The sequence below is a fragment of the Oryctolagus cuniculus genome, chromosome 15 (genome assembly GCF_051225735.1).
Source record: "Oryctolagus cuniculus isolate XC-2025 breed Fujian yellow rabbit chromosome 15, ASM5122573v1, whole genome shotgun sequence".
Classification (NCBI taxonomy): domain Eukaryota; kingdom Metazoa; phylum Chordata; class Mammalia; order Lagomorpha; family Leporidae; genus Oryctolagus; species Oryctolagus cuniculus.
This window is the reverse complement of record NC_142881.1, coordinates 78281120-78307966: the sequence shown is the minus strand read 5'-3', so window position 1 is coordinate 78307966 and position 26847 is coordinate 78281120. Positions and strand designations below refer to the sequence as shown.

General features: G+C 44.8%; 1 protein-coding gene across 2 annotated transcripts in view; it reads left to right on the top strand.

The window, feature by feature from the left end:
- GRID1 (glutamate ionotropic receptor delta type subunit 1) overlaps positions 1 to 26847 on the top strand; it is a 760175-nt gene that overhangs the window by 672218 nt on the left and 61110 nt on the right. The gene's annotated exons all lie outside the window — the stretch shown is intronic.

The following is a 26847-nucleotide window of genomic DNA, read 5'->3' as shown; positions in this document are numbered from 1 at the left end:
GGTTTGTGAAGAAGCCCCCAGAAATCCCACTGACAGGGCCAGTTTTGTTTTGTAGCCCCTGTAATGCCAGCATCCGCTATTGGAGTGCCTGTTCAAGTCCCAGCTGCTCCATTTCTGATCCAGTTCTCTGCTAATACACCTGGGAAAGCAGCAGAGGATGGCCCAAATGCTTGGGCCCTTGCATCCGCATGGGAGACCCAGATGAAGCTCCTGGCACCTGGCTTCAGCCTAGCCCAGCTCCAGCTATTGTGGCCATTTAGGGAGTGAACCAGTGGATGGAAGATCAATCTCTCATTCTCTCTCTGTCTCTGTCTCTGTATCTCTCTCTCTGCATTTCAATGGGCAGAGAGTCTTCAGCAGCTGTGTGTCCCTGGAAACTCACTATCCTCTCTGACTTCACTATCTCATTCTGTGAAGGGAAGGGATTTTACAAGATTTCCAACCCTGCCTCCTTGTTCTGACAATTTGTGAGTTTATCTGTGACTCAGCACTGACTCTGCTCTCGCACAGTAGCTTCTGTGTGAGATCTCCTAAGTGGCTTCTCTTGTTAGGTAAAGAATGAGTGCATTTTTCCTCCTTCTGTCTCAGAGCTCTACACCAAGAGGATATGCATTAGGCCACTGACCCCCCCAGCTCAGAGGTGGGGACCTGCACACACACACACATACACACACACACATGATGTCACAGCCTCACACTCTTGTTCACACACAGACACTCTGCCTGGTCCTCATTGTGCATTGTGGTCTTTTACAGGAGTGTCTCTCTCTCTCTCTCTCTGACCCAGAAGGGCTGTGCTGAGCTGTTGCTCTCCCAGGGAGGGTTTCCCCAGCTCCTATGTGTGACAGCTGTGTGGCTGGCATTCCTGATGCCCTCACACCACTAATGTGCATTAACTTAGAATAATGTGGTCATGACACAGTGGCCAGGGTTGGGGAGGAAGCTTCCTCTGAACATGGGGAGAACTCAGAGGGCGAGATGGCGGGTCGTCTCTGCCTGGCTGGCCCTTGCATGGGGCTGGGGAGGTGGTGGGGAAGTTAGCCACCTTCCTGGTAAGAGCGCTGGCTCTGCCTGAATTGAGGGAGAAGCAGGGAAGGAGGAGGAGCCACTTCCTGCTGGGGGAGAGGGAAGCCCATGTGACAACATGGCCAGGAATGGAGCGCTGCTGAGCCCAGGACCAATTTCCAGCAGTGACACACATGTGGTCAACCACCCTTTACTCCCAGTGTCGCTGTTGACATCCTACCAAGCGTCAGGTGCTACACTCAGTTCTGGGCCACACAGGGGAAGAAGACAGAATGGTTGGCATCTTCCTGAGCTTATAGCATTGGCACAGGTGAGGAGAGCATGCGTGCTCAGAAGGCAGATTGCCTGAGCTCAGAGCCTGGACCCAGTAGCGAATGGACGTGTCACGCTGGACAAATTAATTAACCTTCTTGGCTCCAGAGTCCTCTTCTGTAGATCGAGAATAAGAATAGGTTTTAGCTAGGTTGTTCTGTGAATGCTCAGAGCAGTGCTCCCCATGCAGCAAGTCCTCCCTAATAATCTCCTCTTATTCATCTTTCCTCCTTTTGTGTCAGATGCAGTTTATTAGGGGAGCAAGCGGGCAAACCAGAGACATAATGTATGTGCATGTGTTTGATATATATGGCTCTGGGTAAGGAAGAAGTTGCTGCATAATAGCATGCTTGCTCTGTCCCAAGCTAGCCATCACAGAGGCTGCTAAGGAGAGTTCTCCCAGGAAGCCCAGCATACCACAGAGGAAGCAGAGGCAGACAGGCCTCCCAGGAGCTAAATGTGGGTGTTGTTTTATACCCAGCTCAGCCACACTGATCCCATGGTCACGTTGTCTCTGTGGTAGCACCAGGAGCAGGGAAGATGGGTCAGCCCACTTGCCCGCTGTTCATGAGGCTCAGCTCTTCTCCAAGAGCCTGCTCCTCTCTGCCTCTGCTTAGCAGTCTTTCATGACTACCTGATGAATGTGCTCGGGGTTTGCCTGAGCTAGGGCGGTAGCACTGGTGCTGGAGAAGGCGGATCTGAGAAAGCCTGGGGTGTGTGTACTTGGTCGCACCTGTCAGAGGATGGCACACAGGAGAAAGACAAAGGAGAGAACAGGCAGAGCAGCCGGGGTCCTGATTCGGGGCACTGAGTGGGCGGTGGTGCCAGACCTGGCATATAAGTGAGGAGCCAGTGTGGGGAGGGCAGCACGGTCCACTTGGGTCCAGGCAAATGCTAGATGGCCACGGATGTCCAGGCGGAGATGCCGATAGGTAATGACCGCGAGGAAGCTAAGGCGAGCTGAAGTCACATCCCATGTGTTAGCTGAAATCAGGGCACATAGCCGCGCAGTTGGCTGCTGAGATTGATTTATTGATCACAGTGAAATTGACCTACATACAACCAGGCAAACATGAACATCTCCAAAATCATCCACTGGCGCCTTAGACTTACAAGTCAGCCTCAGTGAAATCTCGTCTTCACTGGGGATTGCCAGTGCCTGGCCCTGCCCCTGGCTGAGGGTCAGCACGGACCCTGGAGGGAGGTCCCCAATCTGCTCCAGGCCTGGCACCATGGGAAACACTACTGGTTCTACCTGGGTGTCCCAAGCCTCCTTTTTATCAGAGCAATATAGAGGAGGACTTTTAATCAGAACTGGTTTTGGGTTCCTGCTGAGCTAGTAACTAACCATGTTGGACTTCAGCTTCCTCTGCTATGAAATGGCACCATTTTCTCCCCATGCAGAGGTGCTGCTTGGCTTATGATGGCCTTACATCCTGGGAAACCCAGTGTAAGCTGAAAATGCCCAAGTTCAGAAATGCACGGGACGGCTCTAACCTCCTGAAATCACAAGATAGCAGCACAGCACCCTGCAGAGTGTCCAGGTCATTTCCCCTGTGTCTGTGGGCCTGGCTGGGTGCTGCTCCCTCTGCTGCCCCCTGGCATCATGAGATTGGACTGCACACAGTGAGCCCAGGGAAAGATCCCACATTTCAAAACTGAAGTACGGTTTCTACAGAACGCGTGTCATTTCCATACCGTCGTGAAGTCAAAAGAGCATTAAGTCACACCCTAAGTCAGGGATGATCTGTATTCTGAAAGTAGAGTGCATAACACATATTCACTAAACATTAGCCCCCATTGGGGGACACTTACACAAGGGATAGTCCAGTTCTTTACAAAAGAGGTGGGCCATCAGCAAATTGCTCTTTGTCCAGCTTCCTTGCTTGCATTTTGTGTGCATTGGCCAGAACCAGAGCCTTGCCCTCCAAGGGTGAGCTTCGCAGGCCCCTCTGCACCCTGCCCTTGGTGGAGTTATGCCGATCTTGCCTGGCAACGCGCCTCCCTTCCTGAGGCAGCGTGGAGATGCATATTTATGTATTTCCCATCATCACCCCAAGAGCTCAGATTTTCCTGTCCTTGGTGTCACTTTAATTAATATACTCCCATGTGCTGGGTGACAAAATTAGGTTGTAGGGGCGGCAAGCATTTATATCACGAAAGGAGAGAAAAAGGTGTTTTGCACCATTTTCCTTCTCAAGCTCCGTTATTAATCTTTTGCAATCAATACGCCTTTATTTTTGGCTCCTAGAGCGGGTGGGGTGGGATCACACCAAAGCCGTCTCAGGCCACATCTGCATCAGGAATAGAGATGGCTTGTTGCTTTCACTCTCGATGAAAATGTGTATCCCTGGCCAGATGTGGCAGGGCCAGGTTCTGTGATTCTCATGCCAACTTTATGATATGTTTGATTTAGGTAAAGTGCCTGGAACCTTCTGGGACTAAGTTGTTATTAAACACCATCTGCAGCTTTCACTTTAATTAATATCATAAGAATTAGGACCCCATGCTTTAATTACCATGTTAACCTTTTAGTGTCGTGAGCAAAGGCAGGAAGAAGTATGAATGTTGGGTCGGGGTGGTGCTTTAGGGAGCTCTAGAGCTGAGTGTCACTGACCAAGCACCAGCGCTGGCCACTGTCCATGAGTGACCCTGGGGCTGCTGGGGTTTGCTTCTCTAGAAAGGGAAAGTGGAGAGCACTGGCCCAATAGAGAAAGATCAGTCATGCTCATTTCTCTGTACAGGAAATTGCCAGAAAGCCACCCCAGCAGCACTAGTAATAATTACAAAAATGGCATAAACAGTGAGTACCATTTGCTGAGGAATGAATATTATTTTACTGTATTTTATAATATACCATATATCCATATACAAGGGTACTTCAAAATGTTCCTGGGAAAATGGAATTAAAGAAATCTTGGTGCAGAATTTTTGAAATGCATGCAAACTTTTTCCACAATGAGTTTTCCACGAACATTTTGAAGACCCCCTCACGCTCCCGATATGCATGGATTCAAAACTTTCTTGCAGCAAAATAAAATTATCTTTGAATTCCATTTTTTCCATGGAGTTCTTGAAGTACTTAGGTATATACTGTGTTTATGATACAATTACTTGCTAGCAACTGCCTGAGTGCTTTCCATAAATTACACCATTTAATTTTTACTGAGTTTTAACTTACTGACCTTTTACTGCAGATGAGGAAACTGGTTTGTAGCAGAGCTTGGATTCAAATGTACGCTTGTTTGCATCAAAGTAATTGCTTTACAGTACCATACATTGCTTAATGAAAGTCACGTTGAAAAGTTAAGAAGAAAGTCTCAAGTCGAGAGGACCCCTATTGTGCCCTCCTGGATCTCCTGTCCTTTAGGGGAAATAGGGTCTCAAATTCTAATATCATCGCTGCCACCACTTGGAAGGTACCCATGGCCATGGCTTCCAGCTTGGCTCCCAGCAGAGGGGCTGAGCTCAGAGCTTGGGTTCCCATGTACAGCTGGGGTTGCTGGGACTTTGAAAATGCTTCATCAAGCCATGCAGAATAATGAGACATGGATACATTCCCTTTACAAAAGGTGAAAGCCTGAAAGCAGCCATTGTGAAGACTGAGATGTGAGGTTAGCCTAAAAGCCATGCTGTGGTTCTCCGAGAAGAGCCTCCATCACTCACACCCTTACCTGTGACAGGACAACACTCTGGCCACCTGCCCCACATGCCTTGGCTTCCTCCTAGGGCACTTGCCTCTCTTGGACCTCCTGAAGATTTTACACAGTACCTAACAGTTAGCAGCTATTCACCATGCGACTCCTCTCATGGGAGGCTCTTCCATGTTGACTCTTAGACTGGCGGCACAAAGAGATTGTGATCTTGTGACCCCAGTGAGGAGCTCCCTCCCAGGCTGCTCAACATCTCTGCATTCATTCCATTTCTGCTGCTCCTCAATTGTCACGTGGCATGGTCCTTCCAAGGAGCACAGCACCGGGAAAGAAATCACGCCATGCCTCTTACGTTCCAGGAGTCGTCTGCTTGTGGATTAACAACTCATCTGTCAGTTGCCCAGCCCTCAGGCAGTCACTGAGCACGTATGGTACCTGGATGGGACTGAGAATGCATTGGGTGAGAGTACTGCAGTAACATCAGCTCATGACCAACACAGTGAGCATACTGCAAGAGTTGCCCATAATTAGGGTTAGTCTCCCTTCCTTCCTACCTTGTTCCTCTTCTCTGCTTCCTTCCTTCCTTCCCCACCTCTATCCTTCCCTTCCTTTTTTTTCTTAAAGATTTTTATTTATTTATTTGACAGGTAGAGTTACAGACAGTGAGAGGGAGAGACAGAGAGAGAGGTCTTCCTTCCGTTGGCTCACTCCCCAAATGGCCGCAACGGCCGGAACTGTGCTGATACGAAGCCAGGAGACAGGTGCTTCTTCCTGGTCTCCCATGCAGGTGCAGGGGCCCAAGCACTTGGGCCATCTTCTACTGCTTTCCCAGGCCTTAGCAGAGAGCTGGACTGGAAGAGGAGCAGCTGGGACTAGAACCAGTGCCTGTAAGGGATGCCAGCACCACAGGCGGAGGATTAACTTACTGTGCCATGGCACCAGCCCCAGATCCCTCCCTTCCATTCTTCCCTCCCTCCATTCCTTTCTCCCTCCATTCCTCCTTCCCTCCCTCCCACCTACAGCAAAAAGATCACTTGTCCCTGTGGCCACAGCATTGTGTCAGGCTCTGGAGATGAGAGGGTGATAGAGAAGGCACGTGTGCACCTCCCTGGAGTGGCGGTTGGCAAGGGAGAGGAGCAGGCGGGTGAGTGAATGGATGCAGTGTGACAAGACCTGTGCTGTGACGAGGGAAGTCTGATTGTCAGAGCACATGGAGGCTGTACCAGCTCCACTTGGCAGCTGGGACAACAGAAACGTATTGTCTCAACCGTTCTGGATGTCAGAGATCAAGAAGTTAGCAGTTCCCTCTGGAAACTGTGAGGGAGAGCCTGTTCTTGTCTCTCCCTAGCTTCTAAGGTGGTTGTTGGTGATCTTTGGCCTCCCTTGGTTGCCATGCATTACCCTGACGTCTGCCTTCATTTTCATGTGTCATTCTCCCTGTGCAACATCTGCGTCTGAATTTCTCCTCCATCCGAGGGTGCTGGTTATGATGGAGTGCAGCCCTCATGATGACCTCACTTACCTCTGTTGCAGCACACTCATAAACACTGGGGGATGGCAGTCCAGTGTGTCTATTTTGAAAATGCATTTACTGGCGTAGTGGGTAAAGCCACCACCTGCAGTGCCGGCATCCAGACCTGGCTGCTCCACTTCCGATCCAGTGCTCTGCTATGGCCTGGGAAAGCAGTGCATCCACATGGGAGACCCAGAGGAAGCTCCTGTCTCCTGGCTTTGGATCAGTACAACTCTGGCCATTGGGGCCAACTGAGGAGTGAACCAGCAGATGGAAGACTTTCTTTCTCTCTGCCTCTCTTTCTCTCTGTGTGTAACTCTGCCTTTCAAATAAATGAATAAACCTTTTTTAAAAAAATATTTATTTTCATTGTCTTTGAGAAAAGAGGGACAGACACAGTGAGACCTTCCATCTGCTGGTTCTTTCTCTACATGACCACAACAGCCAGGGCTGGGCCAGACTGAAGCCGGGAGCCCAGAATGTCACCCAAGTCACTGTGTGGTGGCCAGCATACTACTTGAGTCACCAGCTGCTGTCTCTCAGGACGTGTGTTAGCAGTAAGCTGGATCAGAAGTGGAGCAGCCAGGACAAAAACCAAGTGGCAACTTAAGCCACTGCACCAGATGCCTGTCCCAGCACTTGTATTTGGAAGGCTGCCGTTCAGCTCACAGTGGGGAATGTCTTCAACAGAATCTTGGAGGCAGCGATTTGCAGCCCACGATCTGCAATGTGAGGCGTTGGTGGCATGGTTAGGAGGGAGAAGCTTTCCATGTCACACTTGGGAAGGAAAGAGAAAGCATCGTGGTCTTGGGAAACGGAAGGGTTTAGTGAGACAGGACATAAAGAACAGAGGTGGCTGGTGGGCTACGTGCAGGCAAGCCCAGGAAGAGTGGAGAGTTGTGCTTGGAGGGTTGTAATGGGCTCATGTAGGCAGCGTCATGGTCAGAGTCTATCACTGCCCTCCATGGAGAACCTTGCTGCAACCACGTGGCAAGATGCTGTGCCTCCTGCAATGAGACGCAGCTCTGTCCTGGGTGGCTCCATTTTCCTGTTAGGTCCCAAGCTTAAAAAATGCTGCCCATGAACACCGCCTCTAACTGGGTTTGGGAGAAGAGAGACACCTGTTCCTGATGAGCATGGGCCACAGGGGATGGCAGGAGTCTGGCCAGGGCAATGGGAAAATAGCGCCTGGGGCTGGCAAGAGATAGGCTCCCTTCAGATGGTCCTCCACCTCCCACCGCCCACTTGCTGGCTCCCTGGCTGCTTTCATTGTGGTCACGTGGCCTGAAAGTGTCCCATGCTCACATCCAAGCCCTCTCCGACCCCATGGTCTCCTCCAGGCAACTGCCCCCAGGTCCTATTGCTGTTCATTTTCCAATCTGGCCAGATCCATGAAGTCACATTTTCAGAAATGCCTTTATAGACAGGTGTAATCACCCCTGTTTGTGTGCCTGACCAAGAAGCCTCCAGAGTGGAGGAAAAGGAGAGAAAACCAGGGCTGAAGCAGTAGGGATGTGTGGCTTATACATCTTTCATCCACTCCAATCATCATGCAGCATTGGCCAAGCGGCTCCTGGGATCTAGACATAAAGATGCAGGTGCAGCCTGATCCTGGTGCTCCAGGCGCTGAACCCCAGGATGCTCAGTGGGGAGGCAGCGTCCATCCTGCCTAGCCTGGATGCTCTGTGAACATGGCAGGAAGGGGACCGTCCAGGTGGACTCTTGCTTCTAGTGGACACAGCGATCTGCAGGGACAGCAGGCCCAGGGCACCGCATGTGAAGAGCAGTGCTTTGAAGGTTGCTTTGGAATTCTCATTTCTCTTGAAGCCTGGCAGCCGCTTCCGTCTAGAATTCACCACCAGCCTCCCTGCTGCACAGCCCACTTGCCCCACTGAGGCAGGGGTTGGCTTTGCTTTGGCTTTGTTGCTGGTTTGTTCTGCATTATTTTTTCAGCCTACAGCTGCCCATGGGGGCAGTGCTATGTTGTGGAGTCAGAGAAGCCGACAGCCCTCTGAGCTGATGCCTTTGAGGGTTGGTTAATTTGCTTTGGCACATTCAGCCTGGTGTGGCTGAGACCATGTTGTGACGATGACAAGGCCCCTGGGCCCTTGCTACTGGGGATGTGGCTGCCTACAGTCTGCAGGGATGGGGCTCCTGCTGTATAGACAAACTGGATTTTAATTGTTAAGAGTCTGTTCCTTGTGATGCTCTGGGTACCAGCAGACACAGGAAAATGAGATGCAGGCTTTCAGAGGAGAGTCCACAGTGCTGCTTTGTCTGAAGAAAGAATCTCAAACAAGGTTTTGTGCTCCAGCCCAGCCACAGACTCATGAAATCTCACAGGAGGGCAGACCTGGCAGATCCTCTTGTCCCAGATGGCCAGGGCCAGGCCAAGAATGTCAGTGTTGGTCTGAGACCAGGGAAGGTGCCGGTCCTATGGAGACCCGGAAATCACACATCTGGGCTAAACACATTCGAAACAAATGCACTGTGACAGCCAGACCAGCTGCCCCTGGACCCAACCAGACATCATGACCACAATATAGCATGATCCTCTCATTTAATAATTTTTGCTATTGAGGCTAAGAGTTATTTATATGAGATGCAGAGTAACAGAGACAGGTGGGAGAGAGAAAGAATTATCTTCCATCCACTGGTTCACTCCCCAAATGACCACAATGGCTGGTGATGGGCCAGGCCAAAGACAGGAGCCAGGAACTCCATCAGGGTCTCCCATGTGGGTGGCAGGGACCCAAGCATTGGTCGCTCATCCACTGCTTTCCCAGGCACATTAGCATTGAACTGGATTGGAAGTGGAGCAGCTGGGACTCCAATAGGCACTGTGATATGGGATGCCAGTGTTGCAGGCAGCCGCTTGACCTGTTACACCACAGAATGCCAGCCCCATGAGGTTGCTCATGGTGGAGCACGGTCCTTGGGTGTTTCCCATGCGCTAGTGCTGTTCTCAGCACTTCGCCTGAATTAACCTATTCCATGAAGATCCCTGTGGTGTCCATGAGGCCACTGATGCATGTGCAGGTCACAGAGCTAGTACATGCTAGGGTGATATTCCAGAGCACAGTCTGCCTCCAGCGTCCGAGTGATGAACCCTGCCCTGCATCCCCATGCCTACCCTGCTCCTTGGACACTTCCTGGAAGCCAGAGCCTACCCCACTATGATTTAACACATGACCTAGACCTTGTTGCTGCTTCTCAGGAAGGAACCATTCAAGGTGCAGAGTCAAATCTTGCAGCCAGAACAGCCTTGCTTCTGTGCTGGGCTCTGGTGCTGACCAGTTGCAAAGTCCTGGGTTGGTGGGTGTGAATCTCCAATTCTGGGGGACGTCAGTTCCACTCTCAGAGTTCTGAGGCTGTACAAACTGCCTCCCGGGGCTGCTGTGTCTGGTGCCTCCTCAGTGGCAGGGTCCTTTAGTCTGCTTGTCCAACAGCTTTACCCCAGTGGTTTATCTGGTGTTTCCTAGCCGGGCGTTGTCTTTCCATCAGGCAGTCCATTGTTGGACACAAGTAGACATACTGGGTGTCTTGCCCAAACCCTGAGAAGTTAATGGGATGAGTAATGAGCTCAGAGAACATGAAACCAAGATCATGCTCCTTCCTGCCAACACCCTAGGTCTGCAGCTGTGGACAGTGCTGTTCTGTTCAGGGCACAGGTGGGAACTAGGTAATGCCCATGACAATGCCCACCCGGGGAGTGCAGCAACCAGCAGCAGACAGTCTGTCACCAGTCAAGGCCAATTGGCTTGTGGGGTTCCCGGTGGGGTGAGGCTGTACCTGGCATTGCTAATGGTGTCACAAGAACTTTTTGTCCAAGGGAAAACCAGCTGTGGCTTAACGGTCCACAGTGGGGACATCATCCCTAATGGCAGCTGGTTTGGGGAGATCTCTCAGTCTCTCTGGCAGCTTGAAGATGCAGACCTGCAAATGTTTAGCAAGTCCAGCATGGCCCTGGCATGGACCAGCTCTGCAAAGCCCAGTCTCTTAACTTATCTCCAAGGGTGGTTCTGAAGCTGGAACAAGCCAAGCCAAATAGCGGCACAAAATGGGACTCCTTCCATCCTCAAAACTCAAAGCTCATTAATAATACAACATCCCTTTCTCCTCTAACTCTTTTCCCTGGCGTCTCCACCTGACTATGTCCTTGTTACAGTGATTTTTCTGAAAACTGGCTAGCATATTGGAGCTTCAAACTTAATTACAGCTGCTTTTGCACTGTTCAGTAATAGGCTTCTGTGTGCTGGAGTTTTCCCTGCAGCTTTCCCACACGGGAAGTTCCCGAGTCTCTCGCACAGTGAGTGCTGACTGCCCAGAACTAAAAACAAGCTCTGGAGTACAGACGACCTGTGTGCCGTGAGCTCGGCATCAACTGCTTTGCGTGGTTTCTCTTGCCGTGCAAATCTGCCTCCTATGTGGTCCCCATCCCACCTCTGCAGAACCCACAGCTGCTCCATTTATTTGAAGTTTATCATAGCATATGACATCCCCTGGTCTGAGCATCCCAGCCTTGCAGTGATACCCCCCTCTGTCCTTCTCCTCCTCTTCTTGTCCTGCAGCCCTCGGGCACACACTCACACATGCACACAGCCAGGCCTGCATGTGGTTGCATTGTGCAGTCCTCTGCCCCTGAGTTCCTCAAAGCACATGATATGTCCGCAGTGTAGGATGTGCCCACCTGCTCAGCTCAGGTGTCCTCTGGCTTTGTAATTATCCTGGAACATTGAGAGCTCATTTCCCCATTATCTGTGCACTTCTATGAAAGTTCCATTATCACTGTCTTGTAAGTGTTTGATGGGCAGTTGTTGCTCGCTCCCATTCTTGTGCTTTGTAGTTGTTTATGTGACTACTCCTCTTCCTAAGCCACTGGTAGTTGCTAGAATGTTCCACCCTCTGATACACACCTACCTTTGATCAGAGCATCTTATATCTGCCCACTGCATGCCAATTTTCTCTTTTTCTCCTCAAGTCTTCTCTTGGCTTCACCTTGCCCACAAATCCACTCCTCCTGCCCATACCCCAGCTGCTTCATCTGCAGGCTGGCATGCATTCTATATCACGTGCCCATGACCGCTTAACTCTACCTTGTGTTTGCAGTCTGTGTTAATTTTACATGGACTTGTTAATCACCCCTCCTTTGCTTTGGGTTACTTAGCGTTACTATAGGATGACATTGATATAGCACAGTTTTTCTTAAGATGTTTACTTATTTAATCGATAGAGTAACATGGGAGGGGGGAGATTTTCCATGTATTGGGTCATTCCCCAAATGACCACAATGGCCAGGGCTGGGTCAGGCTGAAGCCAGGAACTTGGAACTCCATCTGGGTCTCCATCTTTTGCTTTCTCATGCACATTAGCAAAGAGCCAGATCAGAAGTGGAGGAGTTGGGCATGTCCAAGATTTTGTCTCCGTCAATCCTGAGTGGGAAACAGCTGCCCTTCTATTCCTTGTTTCTTCCACCTTCCATAAATCCCCTAATCGCTGAGCCTTGGCTTGTTCCTCTTTAAGTCAGGGGAGGTGGAGTGATAATAACTTTGTGAAAGGGTTATTGCCAAGGTTAAATGAAGCAATACCCAAGAAGTGTTAGCCTGGGGTCTGGGAGTTAGTGCTGTCATGTCGTTGCTCCAGCACATCAAGTGGCTGCCAGGAAGCGGATTGAGGATCGGGGCTCAGTCAGACCTCTGCCAAGAAGGAGGAGAGGGCAGGGGCATGGTGGGAACGGTGACTTTCTGGCTGGGAGAGGAAAGTCTCGGCCACTGCTCTGGAGTTGAGGGGGATGCAGGCTGTGCCAGGAGGCAGGGGAGGTGCCTTGACCTCTCCCAAAGGCTGCACCTCTGATTTGCATCTCAGTCAGTTATGACAGCCTCATAATGGATTAAGAGCTCCTGCACCGATATCTTAAAGTTTAATGGTGCATCCTGCTTTTATATTGATTTGTGGCAGTGAATATTTCTGGATGTTAGGAGCTGGGAGCCAACCATGGTCTTGGCATTGTGGGGATGCTGGTACAGGGCTCCCATGGAAAGGCAGAACAGCATCCAGAGAAGCAGACAGCGGCTGCATCTGGGGAGAATTCTCTCAGCTGATAGATGCTGATGTCCACCAGACCCGTGACTGTGAAGCTTCAACACCCTGATTGGACCCCACAAAGAAGTGGGCTTGATTCTTGAGACCCCTGTTGATTCATTCCTGAGCTGGTTCTGATCCACATGGTTTGGTGCTGAGTCTCTTAGCCCAAGGCCACACCTCTGCCATTCGGGCACCTCCCACCCATTGCCAGAAAGAACACTAGTTGGCTCTGGATGAAGACTTTGAGGACTTTGAGAATTTCCAGCAGGTTGCTTTCTAGGCACACAGGAAGCTCATTTGTATCTACTGCATGATTCACACACACAACCCATGCTCATAAGAGCACCTGCTGTGTGCGGGCACTGTTGGGGTAGGGGGCAAATTACCCTGATTTAGCTGGAACCTTCGTGGTTTCAGAACTGAAAGCCTTACATCCCAAGAAACCCCTCCATCCCATTCTAGGGGGAGAAACGGCATGAAAGAGCAGCATACGTCAGGCTGTGTGGTGTTTATTTTTGTCATATAATTTATAAAGGGCTGTCAGTAAAGGCCTCTCGTGGAGAAGGTGACATTTGATTAGAGACCCAAGACACTGAAAAAGAAAAGCAATTAGGAATCTGCAGCTAAGGAAAAAAACGAACTATGAAATACCCCCAGTGGGAAATGAGGGAGGCCAGAGTGGTGAGTGTGCTGGTATTGGGGTTCCACCACATGGGAGCTCTCAGGCCAGGGAGGGTTTGGATGCTCTTCTGAGACCAGAAGTCATTGGAGGATTTTGGACGATGAAGTGACATGATCACTCTGCCTCCTGGAAGTAGACTGTAGTGGGTCTTCACAGACTGGGAAGGTGACTCAGGAGGAAACTCTGGACAGGGAGGAGGAGAGGGCATGGAGCCATGTCCCCAAGGCCTGGAGCTACACCAGTATGTGGGCAGCAGGATTTTAAACTCATTCAAGTCCCATTTTTATTTGCGATGCAATAAAAAATGCAAATTTTACAGAAATGACATTTGTAAGGAATGACTTCTTATAGCTATTTCCAACGTAGTCCTCCTACTTTTTTATTTATTTACATTTATTAGTTGTTACTTTTTATAATGGTGCAATTATACTATGCATAAGTGCTTTGAGGTGGTTTTTTTTACCCCTGTTTATTTTGGGCATCTTTTCATTTCAAAAGCACAGAATAGGGGTTAGTTCCAAGATCCCTAGTGGATACCTGAGCCCTGAGATGGTACCTTCCCTACATATACTATGGTTTTTGTCCCTATGTATATGAGGGTACTTTATACACACACAGGCACACATACATACACACATACAATGTATTACTACCTTTTCAAAGAAGGAAATTCTGTCATTTGTGACAACATAGAGAAGCTGGAAATTATTATAACTGAAATAAGACAAATATTGTATGATCACTTTTATATGAATTTAAAAAATTGCACTTATAAAATCAGATAGTAGAAATGTAATTACCAGAGATTGGTGAGGTTGGGGGATGAGAGATGAGGAAAAGGAAAACATTGACCACGGAGTACAAAGTTTTAGATAAACTGGGGGAGTGATTTTTGTGTTCATGCTTTTCAAAAGTTTTATCTAGAGTTCTTACATTAAGAATATTATTAATTATTTAGCCCTTTATTGCTATTATAAATGGACTAAATTCTATATGTTTTCTAAACTACCTATTTATACATATAAAAATTACTTATTCTGTATATAATTCTCTTGGTTTATCCATATATATGATTTTACTATCCATATATAATGACAGTTTCAACTTCTATCTTTTTTATTTAAGGAGTACAAATTTCATAAGTACAAGTTTAGGAATATATTGAATCCTCCCACCATACCCCCTCTCCCACCCACACTCCCACTCTACCTCCTCCTCCCTCTTCCATTCCCAGTCCCATTCGCCATTAAGATTCATTTTCAATTAACTTTATACACAGAAGACCAACTCTATACTAAATAAATATTTCAACAGTTTTCTCACACACACACACACCCAAGCTGTTTGAGAACAAGTTTTACAATTAATTCTCATAATACAACTCATGAGGACAGAGGTCCTGCATGGGAAGTTAGTGTACAGTGACACCTGTTGTTAATTTAACAGTTAGCATTCTTATGTATGACATCAGTGATCACCCAAGGCTCTTGACATGAGCTGCCAAGGCTATGGACACAGTTTGAATCCACAATCTCCATCAGTATTTAGACAAGGCCATAAGCAAAGTAGAGGTTCTCTCCTCTCTTCAGAGAAAAGCACATCTTTCCTTTTTTTCATCTTTTATTTAATGAATATAAATTTCCAAAGTGCGACTTATGGATTACAATGGCTTCCCCCCCATACCGTCCCTCCCACCCACAACCCTCCCCTTTCCCACTCCCTCTCCCCTTCCATTCACATCAAGATTCATTTTTGATTATCTTAATATACAGAAGATCAGCTTAGTATACATTAAGTAAGGATTTCAACAGTTTGCTCCCACACAGAAACATAAAGTGAAAAATAATAGATGATTTTTTTTAAATGATGATGAAATCAGATCAGACCTATTGTCATGTTTAATCCCAGTGAGAGTCAAGTCGGGAATTGATAATTTCTTTCTTTCTTTTTTTTTTTTTACAGAAGATCAGTTTAGTATACATTAAGTAAAGATTTCAACCGTTTGCACCCCCATAAAAACACAAAGTGAAATATACTGTTTGAGTACTCATTATAGCATTAAGCCTCAATGTACAGCACATTAAGGACAGAGATCCTACATTAGGAGTAAGTGCACCGTGACTCCTGTTGTTGACTTTACAAATTGACACTCCTGTTTATGGCATCAGTAATCTCCCTATGCACCAGTCATGAGTTTCCAAGGCTATGGAAGCCCCTTGAGTTCTCCGACTCTTATCTTGTTTAGACACGGTCATAGTCAAAGTGGAGGTTCTCTCCTCCCTTCAGAGAAAGGTACCTCCTACTTTGAAGACCTGTTCTTTCCACTGGGATCTCACTCACAGAGATCTTTTTGCCAGAGTGTCTTGGCTTTCCATGCCTGAAATACTCTCATGGGCTTTTCAGCCAGATCCGAGTGCCTTTAGGGCTGATTCTGAGGCCAGAGTGCTATTTAGGACATCCGCCATTCTATGAGTCGGCTGAGTATCTCACTTCCCATGTTGGATCACTCTCCCCTTTATTTATTCTATCGGTTAGTGTTAGCAGGTACTAGACTTGTTTATGTGCTCCCTTTGACTCTTAGTCCTTTCATTATGATCAATTGTGAACTGAAATTGATCACTTGGAATAGTGAGATGGCATTGGTACATGCCACCTTGATGGGCTTGAATTGGAATCCCCTGGTATGTTTCTAACTCTACCAATTGGGGCAAGTCAGCTTGAGCATGTCCCAAATTATACATCTCTTCCCTCTCTTATTCCCACTATTATGTTTAACAGGGATCACATTTCAGTTAATTTTCAACACTTAAGAATAACTGTGTGATAATTACAGAATTAAACCAGTCATATTAAGTAGAACAGACAAAAAAAATACTAAGAGGGATAATGTATTAAGTTGTTCATTAACAGGGCTATGCTGAACAAGTCAACGTTTCTCATAGTGTCCATTTCATTTCAGGAGGTTTCCTTTTTGGTGTTCAGTCAGTTGTCACCGATCAGGGCGAACATATGGTATTTGTCCCTTTGGGACTGGCTTACTTCACTCAGCATGATGTGTTCCAGATTCCTCCATTTTGTTGCAAATGACTGGATTTCATTGTTTCTTACTTCAGTATAGTATTCTAAAGAATACATATCCCATAATTTCTTTATCCAGTCTACCGTTGATGGGCATTTAGGTTGGTTCCAGGTCTTGGCTATTGTGAATTGTGCTGCAATAAACATTAGGGTGCAGACCGCTTTTTTGTTTGTCAATTTAAACTCCTTTGGGTAAATTCCAAGGAGTGGGATGGCTGGGTCAAACGGTAGGGTTATCTTCAGGTTTCTGAGGAATCTCCAGACTGACTTCCATAGTGGCTTGACCAGTTTGCATTCCTACCAACAGTGGGTTAGTGTCCCTTTTTCCCCACATCCTCGCCAGCATCTGTTGTTGGTAGATTTCTGCATGTGAGCCATTCTAACCGGGGTGAGGTGAAACCTCATTGTGGTTTTGATTTGCATTTCCCTGATTGCTAGCGACCTTGAACATCTTTCCATGTGCCTGTTGGCCATTTGGATTTCCTCTTTTGAAAAATGTCTATTGAGGTCCTTGGCCCATCTCTTAAGTGGGTTGTTGGTTTTGTTTTTGTGGAGTTTCTTGATCTCTTTGTAGATTCTGGTTATTAACCCTTTGTCTGTTGCATAGTTTGCAAATATTTTTTCCCATTCTGTCGGTTGTCTCTTCACTCTCCTGACTGTTTCTTTTGCAGTACAGAAACTTCTCAATTTGATGCAATCCCAATAGTTGATTTTGGCTTTGATTGCCTGTGCCTCCCGGGTCTTTTCCAGAAATTCTTTGCCTGTGCCAATATCTTGAAGGGTTTCTCCAATGTTCTCTAATAACTTAATGGTGTCAGGACGTAGATTTAGGTCTTTAATCCATGTTGAGTGGATTTTTGTGTAAGGTGTAAGGTAGGGGTCTTGCTTCATGCTTCTGCACGTGGAAATCCAATTTTCCCAGCACCATTTATTGAATAGACTGTCCTTGCTCCAGGAATTGGTTTTAGATCCTTGGTCAAATATAAGTTGGCTGTAGATGTTTGGATTGATTTCTGGTGTTTCTGTTCTGTTCCATTGGTCTATCCATCTGTTTCTGTACCAGTACCATGCTGTTTTTATTACAACTGCCCTGTAGTATGTCCTGAAATCTGGTATTGTGATGCCTCCAGCTTTGTTTTTGTTGTACAAGATTGCTTTAGCTATTCGAGGTCTCTTGTGCCTCCATATGAATTTCAGCATCATTTTTTCTAGATCTGAGAAGAATGTCTTTGGTATCTTGATTGGGATTGCATTTTAGGAGAATGGACATTTTGATGATGTTGATTCTTCCAATCCATGAGCATGGAAGATTTTTCCATTTTTTGGTATCCTCTTCTATTTCTTTCTTTAAGATTTTGTAATTCTCATTGTAGAGATCTTTAACGTCCTTGGTTAATTTTATTCCAAGGTAATTGATTGTTTTTGTAGCTATTGTGAATGGGATTGATCCTAGCAGTTCTTTCTAAGTCATGGCGTTGCTTGTGTATACAAAGGCTATTGATTTTTGTGCATTGATTTTGTATCCTGCCACTTTGCCAAACTCCTCTATGAGTTCCAATAGTCTCTTAGTAGAGTTCTTTGGATCCTCTAAGTACAGAATCATATCGTCTGCAAAGAGGGATAGTTTGACTTCTTCCTTCTCGATTTGTATTCCTTTGATTTCTTTTTCTTGTCTGATGGCTCTGGCTAAAACTTCCAGAACTATGTTAAATAGCAGTGGTGAGAGTGGGCATCCCTGCCTGGTGCCAGATTTCAGTGGAAATGCTTCCAACTTTTCCCCATTCAATAGGATGCTGGCTGTGGGTTTTTTATAAATTGCTTCGATTATATTGAGGAATGTTCCTTCTATACCCAATTTGCTTAGAGTTTTCATCATGAAAGGGTATTGAATTTTATCAAATGCTTTCTCTGCATCAATTGAGATAATCATATGGTTTTTCTTTTGCAGTCTGTTAATGTGGTGAATCACATTGATTGATTTGCGAATGTTGAACCATCCCTGCATACCAGGGATGAATCCCACTTGGTCTGGGTGGATGATTTTCCTGATGTGTTGTTGTACTCTATTGGCCAGAATTTTATTGAGGATTTTTGCGTCTATGTTCATCAGGGATATTGGTCTGTAATTTTCTTTCAGTGCTGCATCTTTCTCTGGCTTAGGGATTAAGGTGATGCTGGCTTCATAGAAAGAATTTGGGAGGATTCCCTCTTTTTCGATTGTTCTGAATAGTTTGAGAAGAAATGGGATTAGTTCTTTAAATGTCTGGTAGAATTCAGCAGTGAATCCATCTGGTCCTGGGCTTTTCTTTGTTGGGAGGGCCTTAATTACTCTTTCAATTTCTGTTTCAGTTATGGGTCTATTTAGGTTTTCTATGTCTTCATGGTTCAATTTTGGTAGATTGCATGTGTCCAGGAATCTATCCATTTCTGATAGGTTTCCCTGTTTGCTGGCATACAGGTCTTTGTAGTAATTTCTGATGATTCTTTTTATTTCTGTGGTGTCTGTTGTTACGTTTCCTTTTTCATCTCTGATTTTATTGATTTGGGTCTTTTCTCTTCTTTTTTTAGTTAGTTGGGCCAATGGGGTGTCAATTTTGTTTATTTTTTCAAAAAACCAGCTTCTTGCTTGGCTTATTTTTTGTAGTGTTTTTTTGGATTCAATCCTGTTAATTTCTTCTCTGGTTTTAATTATTTCTCTTCTCCTACTAGATTTGGGTTTGGTTTGCTGCAGTTTTTCTAGGTCCTTGAGATGCACTGAAAGCTCATTTATTTGGTACCTTTCCAATTTCTTGATATAGGCACCTATTGCTATAAATTTCCCTCCCAATACTGCTTTTGCTGTATCCCATAAGTTTTGATATGTTGTGTTGTTGTCTTCATTTACTTCCAGAAAGTTTTTGATTTCTCTTTTGATTTCTTGAATGACCCAGTGTTCATTCAGGAGCATGTTGTTCAGTCTCCATGTGTTTGCATACTTTCTGGGGTTTCCTGAGTTGCTAATTTCCAGCTTCATTCCGCTGTGGTCTGAGAAGCTGCATGGTATGATTCTAATTCTTTTAAATTTGCTGAGACTTGCTTTATGGCCTAGTATGTGATCAATCCTAGAGAAGGTTCCATGCACTGATGAGAAGAATGTGAAGTCTATAGATGTAGGGTTGAAAGTTCTGTAGATATCTGTTAGATCCATTTGGGCAATAGTGTCAATTAAATCTGCTGTTTCCTTGTTGATCTTCTGTCCGGATGATCTGTCTATTTCTGAGAGTGGAGTATTGAAGTCCCCCAGTACTATTGTATTGGAATCTAAATCTCCCTTTAAGTCCCTTAACATATCTTTTAAATAGACTGGTGCCCTGTAATTAGGTGCATATACATTTATAATAGTTACATCTTCCTGTTGAATTGAACCCTTAATCATTATATAGTGTCCCTCTTTGTCTCTCTTAACAGTTTTTGTATTAAAGTTTATTTTGTCTGATATTAATATGGCTACACCTGCTTTTTTTTGGTTTCTGTTGGCATGGAATATCTTTTTCCAACCTTTCACTTTCAGTCTGCATGCCTCTTTGTTAGAGAGATGTGTTTCTTGTAGGCAACAAATAGTTGGGTTGTGTTGTGTGAGCCAGTCAGCCAAACGGTGTCTTTTAACTGAAGAATTCAGACCATTAATGTTCAATGTGACTATTGATATGTAGTGACTTTGCCCTGCCATTTTCCTGGAAATATTTTCTAGTATATGCTTTGAGCTTCCCATGCTCTTTTACTGGTAGGTGTTCTTCCTTTCCCTTCTTTCATATTGATGGCCGTGTTTCTGTGTTTCTGAGTGTAGCACATCTTTAAGTATCTTTTTCAGGGCCGGACGAGTGGCCACAAAGTCTTTCAATTTCTGTTTGCTATGAAAGGTCTTTATTTCACCTTCATTCACAAATGAGAGCTTGGCAGGATATAATATTCTGGGCTGGCAATTTTTCTCTCTTAGCACCTGTGCTATGTCTCGCCATTCCCTCCTAGCCTGTAGTGTTTCTAATGAGAAGTCTGCTGTGAGTCTGATTGGAGATCCTCTGAGAGTAATCTGACGTTTCTCTCTTGCACATTTTAGGATCTTTTCTTTATGTTTCACTGTGGTAAGTTTAATTACCACGTGTCGTGGTGAGGATCTCTTTTGGTCATGTTTATTGGGGGTTCTATGAGCTTCCTGTACTAGGATGTCTCTGTCCTTCTCCAAACCTGGAAAGTTCTCTGCTAGTATCTCACTAAAAAGGCCTTCTAATCCTTTCTCTCTCTCCATGCCTTCAGGAACTCCTAGAACTTGAATGTTGGTTTTTTTTAATAGTATCCTGTAGATTCCCAACAATATTTTTTAGATTTCTAATTTCCTCTTCTTTTCTTTGGTTTGACTGTATGTTTTCCTGTGCTCTATCTTCTAAGTCCGATATTCTCTCTTCTGCTTCACCCATTCTGTTTTTAAGGCTTTCTAATGTGTTCGTCATTTGATCTATTGAGCTCTTCATTTCATTTTGATTTCTCTTCACTATCACACTTTCCTGTTCTACTAGTTTCTGAGTTTCATTTTGATTCTTCCTTAAAATTTCATTTTCACGAGAGAGATTTTCAATCTTGTCCAATAAGGATTTCTGTAGTTCAAGGATTTGCTTTTGAAAACTTCTAAATGTTCTTATCATAAATTTTTTGAAATCCGTATCTTGCATTTCTTCTATCTCATCATCTTCATACTCTTGGCTTGGGGTGTTTTGCTTATTTGGAGGCATCATAGTGTCATCGTTGATCTTGTTCGCTCGATTTCTGTGTTTGTTACTTGGCATAGTTAATTCTTCTTGCATCACTGTGCATTTTTTTTATTATTATTTATTTTATACTATGTCCGTGTTAAGTGGACTGCCTGCTGTTGGAGGAGCCTTGGGGGCCTGAGATGGGTGCGGGCTGAGAGCTCTGCTTGGTTCTTCCTGGTTAAGGGTGTGCAAAGGTGACACCCTCAGGTTATGCGTGGTAAATCTCTCTCTTTTTATTTATTTATTTATTTTATTTATTCAGGGGGTAAGTAACACCTCAGGGCAGGGCTGTGCAGAATTGATGGTATTTAGCTTCTAGTCTCTGGCTTCTACCCCCAGAGTTTAGGCTCCTCTGGACTCCCACTGGGTTGCCTAGGCTACTGAATTGTAGTGACTCAGTTCCTTAGCTCTCCGCTGTTGATATGTAAATCCAGAGATTGGGCCTGCTCTTCGTCTCTTGGGAATTCTTCAAGCCTTGCAGCCCTGCAACCTTTGCAAGGTTAGGGGGAAGAGAAACCCCCAAGCTTTTTTTTTTTTTCCTTCTTTCCGGTAGTGAGTTTGCTGCACTTTCCGGCCCCCCTCTAGATTCTGACCCCCGTTTCCCCACCAATGTTCGGGTTATTGAGCTCACCTCCCCTTCCAGCGCCGATGTGTGGACTCGGAGCCCTGTGCGTCCCAAGTCTCCCCGCTGTTGTCTGTGTGGCATGCACACTCCCCTTCGAGTACTGGCGCGCAGACCCTGCGGCTTCCGCGGCTGGGTCCCGCGGCTCGGCTTCCGCGCGGTGGGCGACCTTGTTCTCCCAGTAGGTCCTCCGATTCACAGCCACTCGATCCAGAGGAGCTTCCTCTGCAATATTTTCCTGGTTCTTTTTTCTGAGGCTACCGTAACTCCCCTTTTATTAAACTAAATTTTCCCAGACTATCGGTGCGCGCCCTCACTATTCCGCCATCTTGGCTCCGCCCCCAAAAGCACATCTTTCTTTGATGGCCACTTCTTTCCACTGGGGTCTCATTTACAGAGATCATTCATGTAGGACATGTAGGACTTTTTTTAAAAGATTATTTATTTGAAAGAGTTACACAGAGAGAGACGGAGAGAGAGAGAGAGAGAGAGAGAGGTCTTCCTTCTGCTGATTCACTCCCCAATTTGCCACAATGGCCAGAGCTGCACTGATCCACATAAAGGAGCCAGGAGCTGGTTCCAGGTCTCTCATATGGGTTCAGGGGCCCAAGTACTTGGGCCATCTTCTACTGCTTTCTCAGGCCACATCAGAGAGCTGGATCAGAAGTGGAGCATCTGGAACGTGATGGGATGCCAGCATTGCAGGTGGAGGCCTTACCTGCTACACAAAAGCACCAGCCCCATGTAAGACTTTTTTTTGCCACAGTGTCTTGGCTTTCCATGCCTGAAATGCTCTTGTGGGCTTTTCAGCCAGACCAAGAAGCTTTAAGGGCTGATTCCGAGGTCAGAGTGCTATTTAAAGCGATTATCATTCTGAGTCTGCTGTATAGATTGATTCCCATGTTGGAATATTCTCTCTTTTTTAATTCTATTATTATTACCAGACACTTGATCTTATTTATATGATCCCTTAACATTTAATTCTATATATGATCACTTTAACACTTTTAAAGATTTATTTATTTATTTGAAAGTCAGAGTTACACAGAGAGAAGAGGCAGAGAGAGAAAGGTTTTCCATCCGTTGGTTCACTCCCTAATTGGCTACAATGGCCAGAGCTGTGCTAATCCAAAGCCAGGATCCAGGAGCTTCTTCCAGGTCTCCCATGAAGGTTTAGGGGCCAAGGACTTGGGCCATCTTCCACTGCTTTCCCAGGCCATAGCAGAGACCTAGATTGGAAGTGGAGCATCCAATATGAGATGCTGGCACCAATATGAGATGCTGGCACTGCAGACAGTGGCTTTACCTGCTACACCACAGTGCTACCCCCACTTTAACACTTAATATGATCACTTTAACACTTCAGATGGCATTTTACCACCCAGCTTAGTGGGATTTGGGGTCCCATGGCAAGTTTTTAAACTGTACCCTTAGAAGTAAGTCCACAAGAATGTATGCAGAACTATACAGCTTTACAGTTGCAAACTTATTCCTCCCTCTCTCATTCCCACTATTTTTATTTTTACTTTTCAACGACTTTATATACATATGATTAACTCTATGATAAGTAAAGTGTTCAAATAGTATGAAGAAAAGAACTGTTCCTCGACAGTCAAGACAAAGGCTGTTCAAGTCATTGCTCCTTTCCCCCCCCCCCCACAGGCAGAGTGGACAGTAAGAGAGAGAGACAGAGAGAAAGGTCTTCCTTTGCTGTTGGTTCACCCTCCAATGGCTGCCATGGCCGAAAAGCTGCGGCCGGCACACCGTGCCGATCCAATGGCAGGAGCCAGGTACTTATCCTGGTCTCCCATGGGGTGCAGGGCCCAAGTACTTGGGCCATCCTCCACTGCACTCCCTGGCCACAGCAGAGAGCTGGCCTGGAAGAGGGGCAACCAGGACAGAATCCAGCACCCCGACCAGGACTAGAACCCAGTGTGCCTAGTGAGCCGTGGCGCCAGCCAAGTCATTGCTTCTTAAAGTGTCAATTTCACATATACAGATTTTCTTTCAGGTGCTTTGCTAGTTATCAAAGATCAGGGAGAACATATGTTATTTGTCCCTTTGGGACTGGCTTATTTCACTAACTACGATTTTTCCAGATTCTTCCATTTTGTTGCAATGATTGGATTTCATTTTTTTTACCATTGTGTATTATTCCATGGAGTACATATCTCATAATCTGTTTATCCAGTCTTCAGTTGATGGGCATTTAGGTTGATTGCTTGTCTTAGCTGTTGTGAATTGAGCTCCAGTAAACATGGGTGTGCCGATAACTCTTCTATTTGCTGAGTTCGTTTCTCTAGGATAAATTCCTAGGAGTAGGATGGCTGGGTCATATCGTAGGTGTATATTCATATTTCTGCGGTATCTCCATCTGTTTTCCATAGTGGTTTTGCCCATTTACATTCCCAGCAACCATGGATTAGGGAACCTTTTTCCCTGTATCCTTGCCAGCATTTGTTGTTTGTGGAATTCTGTGTGAAAAACCATTCTAACTGGGGTGAGATGAAACCTCATTGTGGTTTTGATTTGCATTTCCATGATGTCTAGTGACCTTGAGCATTTTTATGTGTCTTTTGGACATTTGGGTTTCCTCTTTGGAACAATATCCATTAAGTCCTTTGCCCATTTCTTAACTGGGTTGTTTGCTTTGTTGTTGTGGAGTTTATTGATGTCTTTATATATTTTGATTATTAATCCTTTATCGGTTGCATAGTTTGCAAATATTTTCTCCCATTTACCTCTTCACTTTCCTGATTCTTTCTTTTGCAGTACAGAAGCTTCCCAATTTGATAAAATCCCATTTGTTAATTTTGGCTTTGATTGCCTGTATCTCTGGGGTCTTTTCCAAGAACTCTTTGCCTTTGACAATGACCTCAATATTCTCTAATAATTTGATGGCATCAGGTCATAGATTTAGTTCTTTAATCCATTTTGAATGGATTTTTGTGTAAGGTGTAAAGTAGGGGTACTGATTTATACTTCTGTATGTGGAAATCCAATTTTCCCAGCACCATTTGTTGAAGAGACTGTTCTTGTTCCAGGGATTGGTTTTAGCTTCTTGATCAAATATAAGTTGGTTGTAGATGCTTGGATTGATTTTTGACATTTCTATTCTGTTCCATTGATCTATCCATCTGTTTTTGTACCAGTACCAGACTGTTTGGATTATAACTGCCTTGTAGTACGTCTTGAAATCTGGTATTGTGATGCCTCTTGCTTTGTTTTTGTTGTACAAGATTTCTTTAGCAATTCAAGGTCTCCTGTGTTTCCATATGAATTTCAGCATCATTTTTTCTAGATCTTGGAAGAATATCTTTGCTATTTTGATAGGTATCACACTGAAACTATAAATAGTTTTTGGGAGAATGGACATTTTGATTATATTGATTCTTTCAATCCATGAATATTGAAGATTTTTCCCTTTTTTGTATCTCCTTCTATTTCTTTATTTAATATTTTGTAATTCTCATTGCAGAGATCTTTGGCATCCTTGGTTAAATTTATTCCAAGGTATTTGGTGTTTGTGTAACTATTATGAATGAGATTGATCTTGGAAGTTCTTTCTCAGCTGTGGCATTATCTGTGTATACAAAGATGTTGATTTTTGTATATTGATTTTATACCCAGATGCTTTAACAAACTCTTCTATGAGTTCCAATAATCTCTTGGTGGAGTCTTTTGGATCCTCTATATATAGAACCATGTCATCTGCAAATAGGGTTTGTTTAACTTTCTCCCTCCCAATTAATATCCATTTGATTTCTTTTTCTTGCCTAATGGCTCTGGCTAAAACTTCCAGGTCTATATTGAATAGCAGTAGTGAGAGTGGGCATCCTTGTCTGGTTCTGGATCTCAAAGTTGGAATGTTTCCAATTTTTCCCCATTCAATAGGTCACTAGCCATGGGTTTATCATAAATTGCCTTGATTGTGTTGAGGAATGTTCCTTCTATACCCAATTTGCTTAGAATTTTCATCATGAAAGGGTGGTGTATTTTATCAAATGCTTTCTCTGCATCTATTGAGATAATCATATGGTTTTTGTTCAGCAGTTTATCAAGGTGGTGTATCACATTGATTGATTTGCAAATATTGAACCATCCCTACATACCAAGGATAAATCCCACTTGGTCAGGGTGAATGATCTTTTTGATGTGTTGTTGGATTTGATTGGAGAGAATTTTGTTGAGGATTTTTGTGTCTATGTTTGTGTAGTTCTCTTTCTCTATTGCATCTTTTTTTGAGTTTAAGAATTAATGTGATGCTGGCTTCATAGAAAGAATCTGGGGGAAAAAAGAAAGAATTTGGGAGGTTTCCCTCTCTTTCAATTGTTTTGAAAAACTTGAGAAGAATTGTACTTAGTTCTTCTTTAAATGTCTGCTAGAATTCAGCAGTGAAGTGATCCAGTCCTAGGCTTTTCTTTGTTGGGAGGGTCTTTATTACTGATTCAGTTTCTGTCTTGGTAATGAGTCTGTTTAGGTTTTCTGTGTCTTCACGGCTCAATTTAGGTAGATTGTATGTGTCCAGGAATCTACACAATTATTCTAGGTTTCCCAGTTTGTTGGCATACAGCTCTTTGTAGTAATTTCTGATGATTCTTTTTATTTCTGTGGTATCTGTTGTTACATTTTCTTTTTCATCTCTAAGTTTATTGATTTGGGTCTTCTGTCTTTTTTGTTTTTTGGTTAGTTTGGTCAATGGTGTGTCAATTTTGTTTATTTTTTCAAAAAAACAGCTCTTCATTTTGCTGATCTTTTTGCATTTCTTTTTTTTTTTTTGGTTTGGATTTTGTTGGTTTCTTCTCAAGTTTTAAATATTTCTCTTTTCCTACTAGTTTTGGGTTTGGTTTTCCATTGTTTTTCTAAATCCTTGAGATGCATTGATAGCTCATTTATTTGGTGCCTTTCCAATTTCTTGACATAGGCACCAATTGCTATAAACTTTCCTCTTAACACTGCTTTTGCTGTATCTCCTAAGTTTTGATATGTTGTACTGTCTTCTTCACATATGAGGATTCTTTAAAAAGTTTGTGGGAAAATGAAATTAAAAGGTAGTTTACTCTGGTGCAAAGTATTTTGAAATGCAGGCA